Below are 16,328 nucleotides of genomic sequence, written 5' to 3'. Positions count from 1 at the left end.
CCAAAACCTAGAAGAAGATAGGAGCATCAGGCTTTAGGAACAAGCTTAAAGGATTTTTGAGGATACCAGCTTGCACATCCACATGCAAAAGGATGAAGTTGGACCCCTACATCACATCATATACAAAAAATAACTCAAAATGGATCAAGGACCTACATATGAGATCTAAAAGTATGAAACTCTTAGAAGGAAACATGGGTATAAATCTTTGTGACTCTGGATTAAGCAATTATTTCTTTTCTTCCTTTTGTGTGTGTGTGTGTGTGTGTGTGTGTGTGTGTGCTGTAAATGATGACTAATGGTTTCTTAAACATGACACCAAAAGCACAAGTGATAAAAGGGAAAAAAATAATTTGGGCTTCATTAAAATTAAAAACTTTTGTGTGTCAAAGTCACTATCAAAAAAGTGAAAAGACAACCCCCAAATGGGAGAAAACATTTTAAATCACATATCTGATAAGGGTCCAGTATCCAGGATATATAAAGAATTTTTACAGCTCAACAAAAAGACAAAAAAAATTCAATTAAGAAATGGGCAAAGGATCTGAATAGACATTTCTCCAAATAAAATATTCAAATGGCCAATAAGCACATGAAAAGATGTTCAAAATCATTAGTCATTAGGGAAATGCAAATCAAACCACAATGAAATACCACATTACATCCAATAGGATGGTTATTACAAAAAAGACGGGTAAGTTTTGGTGAGGATATGAAGAAACCAGAATCCTCACACATTTCTGCTGGGAATGTAAAATGATGCTGCCACTTTGAGAGTTTGATAGTTCCTCAAACAATTAAACATAAAAATAAACAAAAACCGTATGATCCATGAGAAAACTAAAAATGTACACCCACACAAAATCTTGTACAGAAATGTTCACAGCAGCATTATTCATAATAGACAAAAAGTGGAAACAACCAAAATGTCTACCAACTACGAATGCATAAACAAAATGTGGTATGTCCATATAATGGAAGGTTATTTGGCCATAAAAAGGAATGAAGTCCTGATTCATGCCACAACCTGGAGGAATCTTGAAAACATCATGTTAAGTGAAAGAAGCCACATACACAAAAGCCATATATTGTATGATTCCATTTTTGTAAGATGTCCAGAATAAGAAAATCCACAGACGCAGAAAGTAGACTAATGGCTGCCAGGGATGTGGAATAACTGCTAATATGGGTAAAAGGTTTCCTTTGGGGGTGATAAAAATGTCTTGAATTTTATAGTGGTGATAGTTGCACAACTTTTTTTAAAAGTTTCTATTTACTTATTTTTGAGAGAGAGAGAGTGCACAGGCAAGGGGCAGAGAGAGAGGGAGAAAGAGAGAATGCCAAGCAGGATCCACGCTGTCAGCACAAAGCCCAACGCAGGACTCTATCCCATGAACCCATGAGATTGTGACTTGAGCTAAAATCAAGAGTCTGACGCTTAACTGACTGAGCCACCTGGGTACCCCAATAGTTGCACAACTTTGCGAATATACTAAAAGAAAAAAAAACCCAATAAACTGTAACCTTCGATAAAATAAAAAATAAACTAAAAACAAGCCTACAAACTAGCGGCAAGCTGCATTTGGCCCACAGGCCATAATTTGCTAACCCCTGATCTAAAGTATATTCTTTGAGGGTGCCTGGGTGGCTCAGTTAAGCATCTGACTTGGGCTCAGGTCATGATCTCATGGTTTGTGAGTTCAAGCCCTGCATTGGGCTGTGCACTGACAGTGTAGACCCTGCTTCGGATCCTCTGTCTCCCTCTCCCTGCCCCTCCCCAGCTCATGCGCGTGCTCTCTCTCCAAACTAAATAAACATTAAAAATAATAAAGGATATTCCTTGAAATCTCTCCCAAAGTCAGGTCTTACTTCCATCTTTTTCTTTGTGGGTAACTAATAAAGTTGGCATACAACTTACTTCTCAAAGACAACACTGTAAAAAAACTCTAAACAAGTCTTTGTTAGAATAAGGTTATGTTATGAAACTTCCCTGGGCTCCTAACTATATTAAAAAAAAACCAATCTAATTTGATATGATTTGCTTCTAGTGAATTTATGCTCAAATTATGTAAGAAACAAAACAGAAACAGAAAAGCAATCAAGCCAGACCATGAAGGTGAGATACATGTTTGTAACTTATTTAAGGAAAATATTAAGAAAATTAATAAAGCAAGAAAATAAATCCACCAAGCCAAGAACTATTTGTTAAATCTATTATCTATCTATCTATCTATCTATCTATCTATCTATCTATCTATCTATCATCTACCTATCTTTTTAAAGTAAGCTATATCCCCACCATGGGGCTTAACCTCACGACGCTGAGGTCAAGAGTCACACACTCTACCAACTAAGCCAGCCAGGTGCTGCTAAGCCCTTTTAAAAAAGTAGACACATGAGGCACCTGGGTGGCTCAGGTGGCTGAGCGTCCGACTTTGGCTCAGGTCATGATCTTGCGGTTTGTGAGTTTGAGCCCCCATCAGGCTCGCTGGTGTCAGTGCGGAGCCTGCTTCAGATCCTCTGTCCCCTCCCCCCCCCCTTCCCTGCTTGCGCTCTCTCAAAAAAAAAAAAAAAAAAAAAAAAAAAAAAACATTTAAAATAAAAAAGTAAGTAAGGAGACACAAGACTGAGGTAGAAAGAATTATGAACTGTGCGGCCAGACAGGCCTGACATAAATCTTATTAATCTTATTTCTACCACTTTTGTGACCTTGGAAATGCTCAATTTTACTCCCCTTATTTGTAAAGTGAGAATCCTTTCCTCTCCCTCTGTCTACCACGTGTGGAACAATGTTCCACAATTGCCAAGAAAACCCACAAGTAAAAGAAATAGAATGGATCAAAATGTGTTCAAAACTCTAAGGTGGGGGGTGCCTGGGTGGCTCAGTCAGTTAAAGCATCTGGCTCTTGATCTTGGCTCAGGTCATAATCTCGCAGTTCATGGGTTTGGGCCCCACGTCAGGCTCTGTGCTGACAGTGTGGAACCTGCTTGGGATTCTCTCCCTCTCTCTCTGCTCTTCCCTGCTCGTGCTCTCTTTCTCTCTCTCAAAATAAATAAATAGAACTTTAAAAAACCCCAAAAAACCAAAACTTTAAAGTGGCCTTAGAAGATCCTGGTGATGCAACCAAAAATGAAAGTGGCCCCCCAAAAGTGAGGCCTGCAGGCTATAAACTGAAATCCCAGGATATTTGGCTCCTGTCTAGTTATGACATTAAAAATCATTAAGACAAGATGAGTTAGCAAAGATGTCCAAGGGAAATATATAGCAGAACATCTTAGAATTAATCCTAGTTAATATTAAATTTAAATCCTCTAATCTCAATTTCTTTTCTGCCTATCTTACTCAGTTGCTGCCAACACATCAGTTCTTTGTATTTTCTCAATGAACATTTTTAACTTTCTATCTTGAAACAATTTCAAACATAAAAAAGGTACAAGAATAGGACTAAAACAAGCATATATACCTGTCCCCTAATTCATTAATTGCTAATATTGCCATATTTGCTTACTCCCTCTCCCTTCCTCTCCTCTTTCTCTACACACACAAACATGAACACACACACACACAAATTTTTTCCTGAACCATTCGAGAAAAAGTTGCAGACTTCAGGGCCCCTTACACACTTAACTACTTCAGTATGTATTTCTAAGAAGAAGATCATTCTTTTATTTCACCAGAGCACATCTATCAAAATTGAGAAATTTGACAATGATATAATACTATAATTTAATATATAGTCCATATTAAAATTTCACCAAGTGTCCAATAATGTCTCTTTGATTTTCCTGATCCAGGATCCAATCCAGGATCAAACACTGGGATGACACAGTGGTCAGCTTCTTTTCGGTCTCTTTTATTTTTTTATTTTATTGAAAAAAATTTTAATGTTTATTTAGTTTTGAGAGACAGAGAGAGACAGAGCATGAGCGGGGGAGGCACAGAGAGAAAGAGGGAGACACAGAATCTGAAGCAGGCTCCCGGCTCCAAGCTGTCAGCACAGAGCCCGATGCAGGGCTTGAACTCATGAGCTATGAGATCATGACCTGAGGTGAAGTTGGACGCTTAACCAACTGAGCCACCCAGGCACCCCTGGTCTCTTTTAATCTGGAACAGTTCCTCAGTCCTTCTTGTTTTTTATGACATTGACATTTTTAAAGAAGACAGAAGCTATTCTGGAGAAATGTTTCACAGTTTGGATTTGTCTGATTATTTTCTCATGATTAGATTTAAGTAATGCATTTTGACAGAAATACTACCTAAGTAATCTTGTATCTTCCTCAGTGTACACTATTAGGTGACATATGTGTACAATTTGTCTTGTTTAAGGTGGTATCTGACAAGTTTTTCCACTATAATGTTACTATTTTCCTTTTGTTATCTGTGAGGGAATACTTTTCCATTGTGCAAATAAATGTCCTCCATTCACATTTCCACTCAATAGTTTCATTCACTGATTATTCTTGCCTGAATTAATTACTAGGATGACGTGGTATGATGGTTATAAAATGGCAATTTGTCCAGCTCTATCATTTCTTCATTTAGGAACTGGCAATCTACTGGAATAAAGGGCTTTCCTCTGTCTCTCTCCCCTGCCGCCCCTCTCTCACTAGTGTAAACTCAGATTTTTTTTTTTTAAGAGAGAGAGAGAGAGCATGACTAGGGGAGACGGACAGAGGGAGAGAGACAGGATCTCACGCTCAATGTGGAGCGTGACACAGAGCTCAATCCCATGACCCTGGGATCATGATTTGAGCTGAAATCAAGAGTCAGACACTCAACCTACTAAGCCCCCCAACTCAGATATTTTTTACTCAGTGGGTTTTAATTCATTATTGTCACTATTCATCCTGATGTTCAAATTGTCACAGATTTGGCCAGTAGCATGTCTTTTGAGCTAGGTTCTGTGTCCTTAATGGTACGTTTCTTTCATTTTTCATATATTTTTTTACTTTTTGTTTATCTTCTGCTTTAAGATGTTGTAGGCTCATCTTGTACACTCCTTGTCCCAGAGCTGGAATCAGTTATTTTTCAAGGACTCCTGGTTCTTTTTAGTGGGGAATGCTATTTGAGAAACCAGTAACTTATAGCCATTGAGGTATTATTACTTCTGGACCCTATCAAAGACTGAGTTGGAAATAATGTATAAATATATATGAATATATATGTATTTGTTAAACCATGAGATCATACTGATACTGCTAATTCCAATCGAATACCCCAGAGCTATTCTTTGCCTTTCCATATTCCATATCTGAATCTCCCTTCTCCCACATTGAGAAGGGAACAACACTCAAATATCTATTATATCAATATTATATTTATTATTAACATTAATATATTTATCTCAACAACACTGATATATTTACTCATTTGTCCAATTCTCCAATACAAAATAGTTATGTAATTGCTACAGCGATACCACTGCAAATGACAAATCTACTATCTAGAGTTCAATCAAGATTTCTTTAAAGTTTGTCTTTAAAATACATATGGTCAAAGAATACAAAGTACTGTGTTCAAAAATTACTTGGATTAGTTGGCATCCTTCTCCCCAACTTTGTTCATTTTATTTTACTTTTTTGAATGTGCAAAACCTCAACATGGTTCTAAAAGTAAAACTCTGCAAAAACGTCCAGAAAAAGGTTACTCCCTTTTCTCTACCTCTCTACCCTATATCTTCCACTCCCTAGAGGTTTCATTAGTTTCTGCTTACCCATCTGGGCTTGTGTTTGCAAAAATATGCAGGTATCCATATAAACTCTTTGTTAAACCAAAATTGGCAAAAATTATATTAAAATATCCCTTAAACATATGGAAAAGATATTCAATTTCTCTCATAAGAGAGATGTGACTTAAAACTATATTGAGATACCATTTTTCATCTGTTAGAATGGTAAAATTCAAAAGCTTAACCACACAGTCCATTGCTGAGTTGTGGAGAAACAGGCACTTTCATGTATTGCTACTGGGAAGGCAAAATGGTGCAACTCTCATGGAGGGAAATTTGGCAATACCTAACAAAACCACATATATATTTACCTTTTGGTTAGCACTCAAACCTCTAGGTTTTTACCCTAAAGATACATTTCCAGCAATACATGTACCCAAGGTTATTCATTATGGTATTATTGTAATTATGAACGATTAGAAACAACTATAAGAGTCCATACATGGGAAATTCATTGAATAAATATTGGTTCATCTACATAATAGAGTTGTAATAAGAGGTCCATGCACCTATGAAAAGGACTCTATGAACTTATACAAGTGATTTCCAAGATATATTGGTAAGTGAAAAGAGAGAATATATATATATCTCAAGTCATGTTTCACTCATTCTTCATCATCAACAAGTCCTCCACGTCTAGTCATTCCCTCTATTCTCTCTTCACATGCTGCCTTTATGTCTTTACTTGCCTTCCTATTCCCTTAAGAATTCATGACTCATTACTAAAATCATTCTCTTGCAACATTCATCTGACAAAACCCCAACCCTGGATGATATTCTCCTGTATCTTCAACTTTCCCTTTCTCTACTGATTCCTTTCCCTTGGAATTATACATGCCCAAGTTTCTCTAATCTAGAAAAGTACTTCCTTGACGCCAAATCCATGTTGAGCTATGCCTTCCATTTCTCTTCCCCTTCACAGAGAAGAATGAAAGAGTAGTCTATACTCAGTATTTTCACTTCCTCACTTCCAGTAGTTCCTATTATCTATACCACACACCACAAAAATGGTGCTTGCCAAGGTTACCCTTGCCCTAAATCAACGTAGCTTCCCTGACCTAAATCAATGGACACTTCTTAATCCTTACCTTACTTGGCCCCTGGTAGTATTTGATGGTGCTGACCACTTCCTCCTCAATGAAACTTTCTTCTTCAGGGTTCAGTAGCATCACCGTCTCTCTGTTTTCCCTTCCTACTCTTCTAGCTAGTCTTTCTTGGTATCCTTGCCATATTCTTTTTTGTTCACATGGCCCTTATGTTTGTCTTCTTTATGGCTCTATCCTAGGCTTTCCTCCCGCTCTACACATTCCCCAAAGGCAATCACAACTCACTTTCATTGCTCCAATCTCTATACTGCTCACTGCTCCCAAATCAACACCTCCAGTGTGTACCTCTATCTTAAGCTCAGACCCAAGTATTCCAACTACCTATCCAGAAAGTGCTAGACAACACATAACATACAGCTCCAGAGCCTCCATACTGAGCTTGTTATCTTTCCCCTCAAACCTATTCCTTTTCCAGTGCTCCCTAAGGCAGAAATTTGACCTTCACTCTTGATTCCTCTTTTCCTAACGTTTCATATCAAGTCACCAAGAATTCTATTTATTTTATCTCTTAAATGTCTTTCAAATTCACTGACTTCACTCTATCCAAATTACCATTATCTTGGTTCAGGTAACCCATCACGTCTTCTTGAATCACTGCCACAGCCCCTTAACTGGTCTGGTATATTTAGACCTATGCAATATTAATTTTGAAGCCAAGATCATTTTCTTTAAAGCTTAATTCTGATCACATTGCTCCCACCGTAAAAACTATTCAATGGTTCTCCATTGCCCTTGGGATCAGACTCCACGCTGAGCATCATGACCTAGGATCGTGACCTGAGCCAAAATCAAGAGTCAGACACTCAGTGGTGGAACCTTTAGGGCGCCCCTTGGATGCTTTTTCAATAGGCATCTCTGTGGATATAAATTCTACATACACAGGAAAGGTAACAAGACACCAGAGTGGCTGAACTCTGAAATTTCAAGTAACTCACAATGCAAACAACAAAGTCAAAAAATAAAAATAGGGCCAGGTTACTAAACTGGAAGGTAGAGAAATAGTATGGGTGAACAGGGATAAGATTTAAAAAGTGAATTTTACTACAGAAAATTTAAAAAGCCAATCAAACCAAGAGGTTTTTAGTGAACATCCACTAACTGTTCAGCGCTATACGTCCTAAAAGTATTTTTTTGCATTTCCTTTTGCATTTTTCAAAAGCATACAAAGTAGCAAGTTAGGAAATCCAGGGGAAAAAATCTTCCTCAGATAATAAAGAAGAAAACATTATAATCAATAACCACAAAAAGGAGATTTTACCTCTTTTATCCCATCTCCAGTCTCCAATAATCCCCTCTTTTTAATGCTAAAAATAAACTGCTGTTAACCAATGTGCAGTCCATATATGACAATGGGTGGGAAATAAAACAAGGAAAGGAAACGACTGTCAAGTGTTTTAAAAAGTTAGATGCCATCAAACTGGCATCTCAGGAAACTTTAAGAGCTTTCTACAAATAACAACAACAATATCAGCTAATATTTGAGGACTATATAACATGACTTTACAATATGCTAGGCATTGTACTAAGTACTTTAGATAAATTAACTTGTTTACTCCTCCTCATAAACCTAACAGGATATGTGTATTATTTTATTGATGAAGAAATGTGTGCTAGAAGATAGACTTACTCAAGGTCATATGACTCACAATGGCATTTCAATTACTATTTGGCCAAGGGGAGGTGTGAGATACTCACAAAAAGATACACTTCCAACCTCAAACTTGGTTAAGCATCCGACTTCAGCTCAGGTCATGATCTCACGGTTGATTTCAAGCCCCACATCGGGCTCTCTGCTGTCAGGCACAAAGCCTGCTTCTGATCCTCTATCTTCCTCTCTCTCTCTCTCTCTCTCTCTGCCCCTCCTCTGCTCACTCTCTCTTTCTCTCAAAAATAAATAAACATTAAAAAAAAATTACTGAGGCTCTCAAAGAGCTTTTGTTTATATGGGCTTGCTTTACGTATTTACTTATTTTATTTTTTTTAAGTTTATTTATTTATTTTGAGAGAGACAAAGACAGAGTGAGAGGGAGAGGGGCAGAGAGAGAGGAGAGAGAGAAAATCCCAAGCAGGCTCTGAGCTGCCCAGCACACAGCCTGATTCAAGGCTCGAATCCACGAAGCTGTGAGATCATGACGTGAGCCAAAACCAAGAGTTGAATGCTTAACTGACTGAGCCACCCAGGTGCCCTGGGTTATATTTATTGATATTTACCCTATTAGAAATTAAAATGGAAATCGTTCATATTATTTCATTTAAAAATAACAAAAATGATAAGTTAATACATTTTAAATGAAAAGTAAATATATTTTCTAAGACAAAACAATTTAATGAGAAGAGTGGCATTGCTTTACATAATGTCTAGCTTAATGGAAGATAACTGGGTTCTCATACCTACTTTTGTATTCAGTCTGTTGCAATATGTTATTTTGGTTGAAGTATATAACAAAAATACATCCTCACAAAGATATGTAGTTGCAGTAGGAAGGAGTATTTTAATTCCCTTTTCAGATAACTGTAGATATCATTCTTTGATATTGCACCAAAACTCCACAAGTAATGAGTTCTTATATTACAATGTAGGATCTGAAACCACATAAATGAACTATTGGTACCCTCCTACATTCAAGTGCATTGGTCTAGTTTGCATTATGCATATCTCTTTTATGCATGTATGAGTCTGTTACATCATATGTTGGTCATTTTGACAACAGTGACTCACTGAATTTAAAGATCTTCAATGCTAACATTCATTATACAATATTGTTGACATTTGTCTGTATCACCACGGATGGAAAAAGCCTTTTAAGTATTGAGAAGTTACCACGCTCATGGTGGCAGATACAAGTTTTCCTATATTCTCATTCATTCTCTCTCTCTCTCTCTCTCTCTCTCTCTCTCTTATTTTGCCTAAAAGTTCAAGTTTTATCCTTGACAACAAATATTGTCAGTTGTTTTTCTTAAAGTGACAGCTCATTTCATTAAAAAAAAATTTTTTTTTAATTATTTTATTTATTATTTTGAGAGAGAGAGAATCCTAAGCAGGCTCCACGCTATCAGTGCAGAGACTGATGCGGGGCTCAAACTCACTAACTGTAGGATCATGACCTGAGCCAAAATCAAGAGTCAGATGCTCAACCGACTGAGCCACCCAGGTGCCCCTCAGTTCATTCATTCTTAAGAAAATGTCTGCCATGGGGCTCCTGGCTGACTCAGTTGGTAGAGCATGTGACTCTTTTTTAAAATTATTTTTAAAAATTTATTTATTTATTTATTTATTTATTCATTTTGGGAGAGAGCATGCACACACAAGTGGGGGAAGGGAAGAGAGAGAGGGAGACAGAGATTCTCAAAGCAGGGTCTGTGCTGTCAGCACAAAGCCCAACAAGGGGCTCAATATCATACACCAAGAGATCATGCATGACCAGATCAGAAATCCAGGGTTGGATGCTCAACCCACTGAGCCACCAGGTGCCCCTAATCATTACTTTTTAAAGTTTATTTATTTATTGGAGGGGGGTGGGCAGAGAGAGAGAATTCCAAGTGCCCTCTGCATGCAACTCTTGATCTCGGGGTCGTGAGTTCAAGCACCATGTTGGGTGTGGAGCCTACTTTAAAAAAATAAATAAAATATTGGGGCACCTGAGTGGCTCAGTCAGTTAAGCATCCAACTCTTGGTTCATGGGATGGAGCCTCAAGTTGGGCTCTGTGCTGACAGCATGGAGCTTGCTTGCAATTCTCTCTCTTCCTCTCTCTGCCCCTCCCCACTTGCTCACACTCTCTTTCAAAATAAATAAACTTAAAAGTAAATAAATAAATAAAAATGTAAAAAAAGAGAAAATGTCTGCCCAAATACTCATATTTGAATAACCCCAGTTTTTGTCTGGTAGTCATTATTTAAGATGGCACTTCATGAAAAAAGTGGCTAGTAGGGCTTGCAACTCAAACAACAGCACAAGTGCTTTTTCCTCAAGACAACCACCATGGTGCAGTACTTCCCATCCCAGAATACAGAATACGAAAGAGATGTGTACTTAAAGGTTGAAATTTAATAAAACTACTACCTTCTATTGCTTCACATCAAGGACGTTTTAAGTAAAATTTGTTGTTTGTTTTTTGTTTTTTGTTTTTTTTGGTTACTGCAAATGCATGGTGTTAATAAGTCATCGAGTTTGATGCAATATTTGCCTTGATTCATGCAACGGTGCATCACTTTTTTTTTTTTTTTTTGCAAATTTTAAATGAGCTAATTTTTGTTTTTGCTTTTGTTTTGCAAACAATTTCTTAATAATACTATGAAAGTAGTTTGGGCCTCATGGATTCCCTTGAAAGGTCAATGAGGATCCCCAGGGGCCTGCAGACCACACTGAAAGATGCTACTATAGACTATCTCTCTGTCAGTCACTCTCTAGTGTTTATTCCAGTCTATGCCTCTCTCCTGATCCCAGACCCACTGGACCCTGTAAAAATGATAGATATCTTTGCTGTTACCAAGGCCCGAACTGCTTGAACTCTGAATCCTATCCCCTCCAGCATTCCCCAGGACTTTGTTCCTTCAATTATTCTGTCCTCCTAAATCAGCAAACTTTCTCCTGCCATCAACATACAATCATGTGCTAGTATTTCTTCCCATTCTTATGAATCCCTCCCTTAATCCCACAGACCCTCCTAGCCACATCTCTAGTTCTCTGCTTCCTTTTGTAAATAAATTTCTTCAAGAGTTGTCTACACAAGTCAGTAAAGCTGAAAACAAAAACAAAATGACTTTGAAGGAAAGAAGTGAGGGGGATAAAAAAGATGTCATTCTTCCTCCAATTTTCTGAAATGACTCCCCATTGGTTAAAGCCAACCCGAAGACGGAGGACAGAGAGCTGAAGAAAAGAAAGCTGAATAGTAGACACAGAGGGGCAAGAGAAGAAACTATCTTTTACGGTTTATCCTTTTTACTGCCTACATCCTGTCTCCTTTCACCTAGGGGCAATTTTGTAATAAATAAATTTCCATCACCTTCTTAAAAAAAGAGAGAGAAATTGGGACCTCATCAAAATAAAAAGCTTCTGCACAGTGAAGGAAACAAGCATCAAAACTAAACGGCAACCGACAGAATGGAAGAAGATATTTGCAAATGACATATCAGATAAAGGGTTAGTATCCAAAATCTATAAAGAACTTATCAAACTCAACACCCAAAAAACAAATAATCCAGTGAAGAAATGGGCAAACGACATGAATAGACACTTCTCTAAAGAAGATATCCAGCTGGCCAACCGACACATGAAAAAATGCTCAACATCACTCATCATCAGGGAAAACATAAATCAAAACCACAATGAGATACCACCTTACACCTGTCAGAATGGTTAACATTAACAGCTCAGGCAACAACAGATGTTGGTGAGGATGCGGAGAAAGAGGATCTCTTTTGCATTGTTGGTGGGAATGCAAGCTGGTGCAGCCACTCGGGAAAATAGCATGGAGGTTCCTCAAAAAACTAAAGATAGAACTACCCTAAGACTCAGCAATTGCACAAATAGGTATTTATCCAAGGGATACAGGTGTGCTGTTTCAAAGGGACACATGCATCCCAATGTTTATACCAAGCACTATCAACAATAGCCAAAGTATGGAAAGAGCCCAAATGTCCATCGATAGATGAATGGACAAAGATGTGGTATATGTATATAATGGAGTATTATTCTGCAATCAAAAGGAAAGAAATCTTGCCATTTGCAACTACGTGGATGGAAATGGAGGGTATTATGCCAAGCAAAATTAGTCAGTCAGAGAAAGACAAATATCATATGACTTCACTCATATGAGGACTTTAAGAGACAAAACAGGGGCGTCTGGGTGGCTCAGTCATTTAAGTATCTGACTTCGGCTCAGGTCATGATTTCGCGGCTCGTGGGTTCTAGCCCCACATCAGGCTCTGTGCTGACAGCTCAGAGCCTGGAGCCTGCTTCGAATTCTGTGTCTCCTTCTGTCTCTGCCCCTTCCCTGCTTATGCTCTGTCTCTGCCTCTCTCTCTCTCTCTCTCTCTCTCAGAAATAAATAAACATTAAAAAAACATTTTTAAGAGACAAAACAGATGAACATAAGGGAAGGGACACAAAAATAATATAAAAACAGGGAGGGGGCAAACCATAAGAGACTCTTATATATGGAGAACAAACAGAGGGTTCCTGGAGGAGGGTGTGGGAGGGGGGATGGGCTAAATGGGGAAGGGGCATTAAGGAATCTACTCCTGAAATCATTGTTGCACTATATGCTAATTTGGATGTAAATTAAAAAGTATAATAAAATAATTTTAAAAACAAGAGAGACAAAAGAGAGTTCTCTACACTGTGGTTGCCACTTTTTTACCTCCAATTCACTCTCACAACCCCTCCAGTCTAGCATCTACTCCCACCATTCCAATAAAACTGCTCCAGTAAAGACCACAGTCACTGTTCTATCCTCATCTTACTGAACCTTTCAAAAGCATTGAGCAGAAGCGACCATTCCTTTCTTGTAATATTCTCATTATGTGGGCTTTCCACTCTCCTGGTTTTATTTCCTTTCTACTTCACTGACCACCCCTTCTTGGGTAACTTTCTTGGGTAGCTGGTAATCAACTCCTGAAAGCTGGAGTGTCTCCACAGCCAGGTCTTGGGCCCTATTCTCTAGAGGTCCATAGACATTTGAGTCTCCGGATTTCTCCCTACAGTCCACAGCTCTCTCTCCCAATTAGTACCATCACTTCCTACTTGACATCTCCACAAAGTTATCCAACAGGCTTCCAAATTTAAAATGTCCAACCCCTGAATCTTTCCCAAACCTATTTTTCTCCCAGTCCTCTTCTTTCCATCTGCTCTCACTTCTCTAAGTCTCACAAGTGGCAAAGCTGGGATTTAAACTAGAGTTTTTGTTTCTTTTTTGTTTTGTTTGTTTTTTACATCTGAATCTGTGCATTCCTGGGCACCTGGGTGGCTCAGCTGGTTAAGTGTCTAACTCTTGATTTCGGCTCAAGTCACGATCTCACGGTTGTGGAATTGAGCCCCATGTCAGGCTCCATACCTCCGTGCTGGGCATAGAGCCTGCTTGGGATTCTCTCTCTACCCCTCCCCTGCTCATGCTCGCGCTCTCTCTCTCTCTCTCTCTCAAAAAAATCTGTACATCTGGACATTCTTTCATACTATGCACTGCTACATAGGTTAGGGAAGTGAAAATTGAAATAATTCACCTTAATGTAATTTTGTATTTGAGTTCCAACCTTTGGGAAACAATAGATGGGATCCTTTCTTGTGTTCATAGAAGTTTCCAAGTCTATTCTGAACAAAGTTATTTAACTACGAAGAGATGGAACAGAATATGGGTTGGATAGAGGTACAGCTAAAAGAAACGGCTGAGCCAGTCAGTGATCACTGTCTACTCAGCATCCACCAGAGCAGGGCTTCTCAACCACGGCACTGTTGGCACTGGGGCTGCATATTTCTCTGCTGCGCACTCTCTGCTGTCCTGTGCACTGTAGGAGGTTTAGCAGCATCCCTATCCCCTTTCTGCTATATGCCAGTAGTACCCTTCGAGTTTGGACAACCAAAATTGTTTTCAGACGTTGCTAAAAATCCCTTTGTAGGTAAAATCATCCATGCCCGACCCCCAACTGCACTAGAGGGAAGTACTTTGACTTATATTCCAAAGGAAATATAGAAAGAAACTACAGAACAATAAAGGATAAACAAATTAGTAGAAATTATGCCTTCAAAGAATTTTTAGAAATATGGGAAAGCAATCAAGATATAAAAAGTATAAAGCAGTTTACCCAACTGTGTAAATGGTATGAGCCCAATTTTGTGGGGGGAAAATTTATATAAGCATGGAAAAAAACTGAAAGACTTAAGAATCATAATTGTTATTTATTGAACTAGTTTGCTATAATCCAGGCACTGTGTTAGTCCTTCACACAAAACTCATATAATCATTACAGCTATGCTCAGTTATTGTTCTAGTCTACAGATTGGGAAACTAGGGGTAACATGCACAAGGCTATATAGCTGGGGAAGAGATAGGTTTTTGTTTTTTTTTTTTTAATGTTTATTTATTTTTGAGACAGAGAGAGACAGAGCATGAACGGGGGAGGGTCAGAGAGAGGGAGACACAGAATCTGAAACAGGCTCCAGGCTCTGAGCTGTCAGCACAGAGCCCGACACGGGGCTCGAACTCACGGACCGCGAGATCATGACCTGAGCCGAAGTCGGCCACTTAACCGACTGAGCCACCCAGGCGCCCCAAGAGATAGGTTTTAAAACTAAATTTATGCAGCTCTAATACCCATCTCTTAACTAGTATTCTGCTTCATAATACACAAAGGCAGTATACCAAAGGTTAACAATGTTTATCTCTAGATGATAGAATTTAAGGTAATTTTGTTTTCTTTTCTATATTTTTCTGTCTATTCCATATTTTCAACTATGGTAATATTTATTACTTCTATAATCAGAAAAATTGGGGGGCACCTGGGTGGCTCAGCCAGTTAAGTGTCTGACTTTGGCTCAGGTCATGATCTCACGATTTGAGTTTGAGCCCTGCCTTGGGCTCTGCACTGACAGTGTGGAGCCTGCTTCGGATCCTCTCTCCCTCTCTCTCTGCTGCCAACATCGTCCCCCCCCTCAAAAATAAATAAACATTTAAAAGAAAAAAGAAAAATTTTAAGTAAAAATTGTGAAGACTACTTGGTAACATGGAGAAAAGACTTATTATATGTTAATCATATGTTAATATGTATCTTAATTTAAGATACAAAATTCAATGTAAAGTAGGATTACAATTATGTGAAAATATGCAGGAGATAAAAGGAAGTACACAAAAAGCTAATAATAATTGTTTTAGGGAGATGGGACTAAGAAGTAATTTTTACTTATCTTTTCCATATTACCATTAATGTAGTTATATTTTATTTTTAAAAAATTTTTAATGTTTATTTAATTTTGAGAGAGAGAGAGAGAGAGAGAGAGAGAGAGAGAGAGAAAGCGCATGCGCATCCATGGGGGAGGGGGCAGAGAGAGAGGGAGACACAGAATCCAAAGCAGGCTCCAGGCTCTGAGCTGTCAGCACAGAGCCTGACACAGGGCTCAAACTCATGAACTGTGAGATCGTGACCTGAGCCAAAGTCGCATACCTAACTGACTGAACCACCCAGCCGCCCCATAATGTAGTTATATTTTAAAATGGATAATAGTTTATAATTTAAAAAAGCAGTAACAACCATCTGTAATCTCACTACCCTAAGATAACACTGTGAACATTCAATAAATTTCTTTCTAGTCTTTTTCTAAGATCAACAGGATCACTTATATATACTAACTTGAAGGAACCAAAGAGAATTCTTACTCAACCTGCAGGTAATGCGAAGTTGGACAGGACAGCTAAATGTTGGATTCAAAACATGATCTGGAGGAAGGAAAGGGCCTGGAATTAACACTATGGAGTCTCTCTGTTGGACACAACGAAAGAGTTG

At 38.4% G+C, this 16,328-nt stretch overlaps 1 protein-coding gene across 3 annotated transcripts in view; it reads right to left on the bottom strand.

The window, feature by feature from the left end:
* The window catches only part of WDTC1 (WD and tetratricopeptide repeats 1), a 63,718-nt gene that overhangs the window by 28,182 nt on the left and 19,208 nt on the right, over positions 1-16,328 (bottom strand). The window lies entirely within an intron of this gene.

This window comes from Panthera leo, chromosome C1 (genome assembly GCF_018350215.1).
Source record: "Panthera leo isolate Ple1 chromosome C1, P.leo_Ple1_pat1.1, whole genome shotgun sequence".
Taxonomy (NCBI): Eukaryota; Metazoa; Chordata; class Mammalia; order Carnivora; family Felidae; genus Panthera; species Panthera leo.
This window is presented reverse-complemented; position numbering and strand designations above follow the sequence as displayed.